The 8,942-nt window shown below is 32.1% G+C and overlaps 1 long non-coding RNA gene across 1 annotated transcript; it reads left to right on the forward strand.

Annotated features, from left to right (window-relative positions):
• Positions 1-1,595: 1,595 nt before the first annotated feature.
• LOC139512299 (uncharacterized) lies at positions 1,596-8,942 on the forward strand. The gene is made up of 4 exons (XR_011662242.1): positions 1,596-1,746; positions 2,251-2,562; positions 3,468-3,534; positions 8,879-8,942. It is a non-coding gene; the product is annotated as an uncharacterized lncRNA (long non-coding RNA).

Here is an 8,942-nt window from a genome sequence, read left to right on the forward strand (position 1 = left end):
TTTTTTACCTGCATTTTCAACTGTGTTCCCATTAAAAAAGCCAAAGTATAAACAAAAACCCAGAATAACTAATCAAAGGTTCAAATTTGAAGAAAAAAACCTTTCCAACTCGTGATAGAACAAGACTGATAATTATCGTCTACGCGAATTCGTAAATTAATGTGTTGTTCGGTTTCTCGTTAAATTCTTTTTTAGTAATTGAATTCTTCGATGAGTTTCTTTAAATATATAAAAAGTAAATTACAGCATGTAAAGCAAGACTTTGGTTTGCTCGCTTGCTTTGTATGTTTATTGTACAGATTTATTGGGATAACATCCAATTATGTTTATTGTTCAAATTTATTAGGATAACGTCCAATTTAATTTAAATATGATATATACCGGTTTAACTATGCCTATATATTTTTTGAAGATTTCAATCTTAATTAAAAAGCTTGATTTAACATGTATTCAAACAAAGCAAACAGAACAGCCATTTTTTACATAAAGTTTTACATACAAGCATTAGGAAATTAGCTGTAATAATTTATAACATATTAACTCTTCATTGAAATGATCTAGTTGCATTTCTAACATTAGTGTCATTAGCAAAGGGAGTATATATTGATGAAGTAAGAACAAACGAATTCAAATATTATTCAGAAATATACAACGCAATGTATGTTCACAAACATATTTCAATAAACCCTTTTATCAGCATATTAAAAACCCTTTTCATATCAATAAAATTTATTTTGTGCATTCGTTGGATTATTGTTTATTGCGATTTTTATGTTTAACAAACACGATGAGTACTTTAAAAAGTCGATCATTAGTTATGTACAAACTAGCACAATATTAACATATGTTTTTTAGTTTTCATACACGAAATTGTGTTGTTTTCATCATAAACTTTCAGATGAGGCTTCACAATTGTACACAGGAATTAAACAGTTATGTGGTTCAATTTATTGATGCTGGTAAGTCACCCTAGTTTTATGATGACTATTTAAAAACTTATTCCTTATTTGTACGAATACATCTTTGCGTTTGTATAAGTGTTCTGACATGATTGATAACTAGTGTTTATTGACTGTTTTGATTGATGAACATAAAACCACAGGTCAAATCTGAAACACAAAGAAATATTTAACAACAAATACAACTTGTCAAAACACTACAATTTGTGCGGAAGAAATTGAAACGGTTGTTCCCTTTACATTTTGCAGCTTTTTTTTAATGTTAAAGTCATTGACAAAGATTTCACAATAATGGAATAATTGAAACATGTTTTGATCTTGCACATTTTAATGAATATTTGAATCGATAGATAAAATCAACAGTAGTTTACCTTTGTTCAAATCTCTTAGATAACAGACAAATACTTTGTGAATCGTAGAAACACCAAATGGAGCGATTAAAACAGTTATTCAAACTGTATTTAATTGTTGCAGTTTTAGTTTTCCAACGGCGACTATTTCGATTATCTGTTTGCGTATTTCTTTTTTTCTCTCTTCATACCGTTATTTTTAAAAGAAAAGTGACAGACATTAGATTGTTAGAGAAAACGGTTCCGTCATACAATTATGTTTGCTTTATTTTAGGTACATTTATGTGTATCATTTCCGCTGAAATGCCCTAAACCTGCGCAATGGGCACTGCGTGCCAATGGTCACTGTGCAGTTCCGTCAAAATACTTTTGTCTAAAGAATGATCTTATCAATGGATATTCTGAAAACTGTACAAGATCAGATTTTCAACAACCAGGTAATCAAATTTTAGCGTATATTCATTATTTATTGTCCTTCCTTTGAAGGCTATATATTGTCTGTCATCGTCAAGAAGGTTAGAATGTCGACAATAAACCAGCCAACTGCTTTATTTTTTGTTTTCATATAAATTGAAACACGTTATGAATGGTTTACAAAAACGAAACACTTACTTTAGTGCAAGTTCTATTGAACGCCTTTACATATCACCAACAACTATAGATTATAACACAACTTATTGAAAAACTCTTAAATTCAAATGTGAATAAGTCAAACATTAATCATAGGTGGTGTGTTGCCATCAGACGGTTAGAATTCTCAAACCAAAATTAACATCGTTTCCATTAGAAGGATGTCTCCAAAATAGTGTGTGTTTTTTTAGCACTGTTGCAACACAAAAAACGTTTTAAAAAGTATAGGAAAAACATATTACGCTGGCTCAAATATGACAGCACAAATCCAGTGAGGAAAGAAATGATACATATCAACGTAATCATTACAGGTAGAAAAGCAGTTCTTCGTGGAGGAATAGATGCAGAGTTTTGTTCAAAAGAAAGATATCAACCATTCCCAATCAGGTTTTACACAAATGTTAGTACACACTGTTTATTTTTGAAATCATTCTGCAATGAAGAGGGTCAAGTTTTATATGACCATGGAAATCGTAATACTGATACAACCTGCAGATGTGACTTCAGACGAGGTTATGATTTCCTGATCAAACCAAACAACACATGCTTTTGTAAACCACCACAAGAAGATTGTTCCTGTTACTTGACGACCTGCTCAAATACTAGTCACACACTTTCACCTGGTATGAGTTGTTTTTAAATAAGTGATATCTTTTTGTAGACACTTCAGTCATACATAACAATTAATAAAGGTAACAGTAGTATACCGCTTTTTAAAAGAAATCAATCGATTGAGAGCAAACAAATCCGAGTAAGAAATTAAAACCAAGGGTAACCCATCAACTATACGAGGAAAACAACGGAACAATAGAAACACATAAGTGCAACAAACACAAACGCCAACATACATAGAAACGAACATTTTGATGACAACTGCCATATTCCTGACTTGCAATTGGTAAATGACATTTTAATAAAAAAAAATGTTGGTTGAACCTAGTTATATACCTAGCCAAACCTCCCGCTTATGTGGCAATGCTAAATATACCGCTGAAATGACAACACTACGTAACAGGAAAACAGCACAAACAAACTCAAGAACAAATACAGTAGTGCAAACGGTTCTTCATGTATATATGCAGATATTCTGTCACCATGGATGTGGATACTGTCATCCGTTGATACGTATATGACATTTGTACACGTTTTGCATTTTCAATTTTCAGGTATTTTTCTCAGTATGATATATAGCAGTGATGCTGCAATAATGTATTCTTCGTGTATTGCTTTATCAACTGCTGTAACAGTTACTCATTAATGATAGCTTTCTCTTAAAATCATGTGAAATAAAAATACAACATATAAATTACTTGTTTTTCTTTGCGTTTTTGTTGAACCCACATCCCTACGCATATTTTTCCACAAACTAAACAATCATATATTTCTCTAAATACCTTCAATATCAGTAAAAATCAGTATCAGTAATTAGCATGATTAGTGCAATGTTATTGATCTCAAACTGCTAATAAGACATCAATAAGATGAGCTCAATAACTTTAGTAAATAGCTTATTATTTTATACTTATAGATTATCAATGCATTTCCAAAACAGACCTTAATCGGGTAACACAATGTCGATCAAAAACAGATGAACAGTAAGTAATAAAATGCAGAATTTATTTTGATTTGCATAATTATGCATTTCTTTCTCTGGCAAACTTTGATGATTTTTTTTTCACAAAATCTTTTAATCTAATGTATTCACTATAGCTATTGTTTTTCTAAATATATTGTTTTCAGTTAGTCTATAGAAATAAGCTTATCCCTTTATATCATAACTAACAATTCCAGAAATATTGATCATACATTACAAAAAAGATTTCGTTCTGCAGTCGCTTGATAATCTACACTTTCAAGCAATTGATTGGTTCGATCAAATAGACCAGTAAATTCGACATTTAAAATCATCCTATCAAACAGAGTTTTTCTACCATAATTGGAAAATTATATAAGTTACAGTTAATAGGTTAAATTAGGAATAACACGTAATTACTTAACAATTCAGTAAATACCTTTAATTACATGTATTTACTAATTGTTTCAGTGATTACAGGTATTTACTGATTATTTTGTTCATATTTACAGCTATTTACTAACTTGATATGTTTGTTTCAAATTTTTAGACATAATTCAGGAAACCAATTAAGAAAGCTAAGTAAAAGGATATGAATGCAAGGTCCTTCATGACTGCATGTTCATTATTTACAGTTTGTGTAGCGAAACTGGAAAATGGTTGTTTTATTGTTTTTGAAACTCGGTGAAAAGCATTTTGCAACAAACAAGACAATGACATAAATCCAAATATGAGAAATACACTAGTGAAAAATTTATAGGCGAGTTCGTCAGCTCTTTTTGATGATAGTCATTTGTTTATGCCAATTTTGGTTTTAATTATCTTGATAATTCATAATAGAATTAAAATTAAAATTAGGAAAGTATTGCATGTCAATCAGATCAACTTGTCCTCGTGAGTTAAATTTATTGGACGTCATAGGTTATACTTTTCCTTTTGTCAGATTTTGTGTCGAAGCTGACATTCTTCACAGATAGACGAAGGCGTTAAGAGTCACATTTGCACATTTATGAGTTTTCAAGACCTCCCAATTTAAGCCTATAGGTGTAATACCTTCCAATTGTAAACCATAGTACGTTACACGAAAAAGGGTCGAAACAAAATATTTCCTTGACAGTTGTAGGAAATTATTCTTACATTTCAGTGCAGTAAAACATTTCGAGTAATAAACATGTATTCATATTCATATAAACATATACGGTGTTTCAATGCACCGTCATTTTCATTTTGGTATTTCTATAGAATATTTTGAAAACGTGAGGTAACATGGTGAAAAATTGATGGTTAACTTCCAGCGATGGTTATCATTTTATTTGCAATGAAATGTTATCTGAAATTTTGACTGTAGTACTGGACAGGATAAATAAGTACTTCATTTTTTGAAACAAATAAAATTGAGAATGGAAATGGGGAATGTGTCAAGGAGACAACAACCCGACCATAGAACAGACAACAGCAGAAGGTCCCCAATAGGTCTTCAATGCAGCAGGAAACTCCCGCACCCGAAGATGTCCATCATCTGGCCCCTAAACAAATATATATACTAGTTCAGTGATAATGGACGTCATACTAAACTCCAAATTATACACAAGAAACTAAAATTAAAAATCATACACACCATGTATCATCAGTACAGCGGATATAGGTACTAACCAAGCGGGCGTGATCGATTTTGACCTCACACGGTAACGAAAATCTTTGTTTTGTTCACATAATATCAATGTGTACCTCAATCTAAACACAAAGAAATGCTTTGGTCGTAGGTTGATGATTAGAGATGTCTCATTGTTTTCCCAAAACAAGAAAGATTACTAAAAACATGAGCAAATACTTGTCAAAGAAGTTGGCACTCGTCTCATCCGATATAATTCTATATTCATTGCAACTCTTTTTCTGATAGAAGGCCACTGTGCGTGTGTAATAAGTATAGTTGTTTCAATAATTTGCATTGAAATCTTTCATGCATATGTTTTTTTCATATTTTATTCCGAAAAGAAGCGTTGTGTACGGTGTTTAGCTGACCACATAAATCCTTCTGTACGGTGCATAGTTAAGTTACTATACACCGTATACGAAAACAAAATTTTCATACTCGTTTATTACCCCAATAGTTTCAAGGAATGAGTAATCACAGGAAGGTTTATGATTGGTAACTATTACTTTTGCCCTGTATTGACTTTTTTTCAGGTAAAACATGTAAATGTCTCGACAATTGTATCGTAATTGAAAGTTGGTGTTGACATTCACAACTATTTGCGCATTTACGAGTTAATTGTTCTTATTAGAATATAAAAATTGTCTTATAGATAGGAAAAAATCGATGCGAAAATTATTTTGGAGCAGGAATTTCAGGTGTTGAGAAAAGTACACTGAATGTTGATAAAACAAAACAAAGATTTTTGTTACCGTGTGAGGTCAAAATCGATCATGCCCGCTTGGTTAGTACCTATATCCGCTGTACGAAGATACACGGGGATACAAGACTAACAAAGGTCAGAGGCTCCTGACTTGGGACAGGCGTAACAATGTGGCGGGGTTAGACATGTTTTTGAGATCTCAACCCTCCCCTATACCGTTAGCCAATGTAGAAAAGTAAACGCATAACAATACGCACATTCTGCACAATTATTAATAAGTGCAAATAAAAGGAGAAGGTTCACGAAGGGATAAATCTTGCCCTACATTTTTGATGTTTTTTAATTAGACCAAAAATTTACAAATTTCACATAGAAATAAGTAACACAAAATAACTTCATTTTGAAAGATCACAATCATTAAAAATGACGAAGTATTAACTCCTTAACTATGCACTATTTGTGTCAAATTTTCAATAATTCTTAAAAGTTGTTTGCAAATTTTACTTTGGCCGCCACCCCGATCCAGAAAGTGTTTGTGTCCAGGGATTCAATATCATCATTGGAACCTTTTGATTATCGAACAGTTTGGATACTTGGTCAAGGAATTCCTGAAGATTTTATGTTCGATAAATGCAAACAAAAGCGTCTTTTGACAATATCTTCCAAACTGTACTGATTCTGAAGCCTATAATGTTCTCTAATGAAGAGTTTTATTTTAAAAAAAGAAGTAAGTATGTTGAAAAAATCTATTGAAGAACAAAAATGTACAATTTTGAAATTGTATGCTGCACCCAACTAACTGATGGGTTTTGTACAAATATGAAAAAGGATTAATACAGAAGTTTCTGAAATACAGAAAGAAAATTTCAGATACAGTGAAAACTGATGATGTTCTGTCACTCACTAACCTTCATTTCAATTAGTGCTTACATGTTATATTTCCTAGTGAGCTTGATATTAAGGATACCTTCCTATACGATGTGTTGGTGTTTCAACTCACCATCGACTTGGTTTCGCTGTCTTGGTTCTTTAACTATACCGATAATGTTTCTTTCCAGATTGTGACATTGTTACTGAGTGTGACGTGCGACTTCTTAGTGGAAATATACCCTCTGTCTCATCGTTCGATGTTATCATATCTCAATTGATAGATTATGTGCTTTTTCACGTTATTTTTATTAACAGGGCTTTGCTGACAACTACAAAAGGTGCTTGATTTGACTATGAGGATGAACGACACTACCTCTTGAAAGTCAGCCGTTACACACAGTCAAGATGTATGAGATTCAAACCTTATCTGCAATGCATCATTTCTTCCTTTCAGTAGTTGTTTAAATGAAGAATTTGCAATGATTAGTGTTTTTTTTCTCTCATTCGAAAACGACAATGTGTTATCATAAGATATCGATCTATCTTTGACCATTAGTAAAAACAGTACAGACTGTAGAAAGGAATTAATGTTTGTTAATGACAATTGTTTTGTAGAACTTTAAACATTTTTAAGAATTCAAATATAATTGATATCAGGTTGGGGTAGGGTTCGGATCCCGCTTACATATTTAACCCCTGAAAATTATGTGTGTATGTACCTGCCCAAAGTCAGGAACATGTAATTCAGTGGTTGTCGTTTGTTGCTGTGTTCCATATTTGTTTTTTGTTCATTTGGTTGTTTTTTTTACATAAGTTAGGCCGTTGGTTTTCTCGTTTGAATTGTATTACATTTGTAATTCAAGGGCCATTTATAGCTGACTATACAGTATGAGTTTTGTTCATTGTTGAAGGCCACACGGTGACCTATAATTGTTAATTTCTGTGTCATTTGGTCTCTTGTGAAGAGTTGTCCCAATGGCAATCACCAATCTTTTTTATATCACATTAATTTGAAGGCCATCTCTCTTACTGGGGAAAGGAGGATTGTTAATGTTTGAAAAATAGTTAAGTGTAACATATACAGGAGTTTGCTATTTATCGTTATTTTGTGTGATATGTATGTAAATTTGGTATCCAAGTTAATGACCACAATTTTCGTCGTCCTTTTCATGTTGATACAAAATGAGAGCAGGAAGGATTCATTATTTTATAAAATCATTACTGGGTAATGATGTATGTAGGTGTATATACTGGATTCTCAGATTTGCTGCGAATTCTAAGTTCTTTTGTTTAGCACTCTTATTAATGTTTGTTAAAATATAAAACACTTTTGTTTGATGCTTTGTCTACTACTGAGAAACACCATATTTGTCATGAATAGAGGATAAAACATCTGCAAACACTATTTCCTCAAAGAATTATAAACCTGTGTTTTCGTGTTCATTGGAGTTTCGGGATGTGTTTTTGACAAAATTGATATCAAGCATCTAATGTGGGTTCGACACAATAGTATTACAAGTTTCATTTTATAATTTTTCACTATTCAAGGGCTGTTACTTACACTGACTTACTTGTGCTTGATTAATACACAGTGGTTGTCTTTATTACATTATGTACCCTAATAATTTATTGATTAAATCATTTCATTGTTACAGAATTGGCCTTTCGGACAATTTTATTACTAAATATGAAAATAAGGGGATGTGGTATCATTGCCAATGAAACCACTATCCACCAAATTTCAAATGAAGTGGAAGTAAGCAATTATAGTCAGCTATACGCAATCGACAGTGAGAAAATTTTATATCATTTGGTAGGCTATAAAAAGCCCCGACATGAAAAATATGAAACAATTCAATTGAGAAAACTAACAGCATAATTCATAATAAAACAAGTTTCGAAAAACAAATATGACATACATGAATCAACAACAACCACTTTACTACAGGCTCCTGACTTAACACAGACACATACAGAATGTGGCTGGGTTTCATGTTTGTGAGCATGCAACCCTCGCACTTCCCCTATCCAACGCATGGTTGAGGATCATGTAGTATGCTACAATGTATGTCAGTTTATCTTAATCGGATGGATAACATATTGTATCATTGTCATTTAAAGTTGATTTGTAAATTGCAGAGATATCAGTAGGAGATCTGAGATCTTAGAAACTACGCCGATGGAACAACAAGTTTCTCTTCCA

Source organism: Mytilus edulis, chromosome 2 (genome assembly GCF_963676685.1).
Source record: "Mytilus edulis chromosome 2, xbMytEdul2.2, whole genome shotgun sequence".
Taxonomy (NCBI): Eukaryota; Metazoa; Mollusca; class Bivalvia; order Mytilida; family Mytilidae; genus Mytilus; species Mytilus edulis.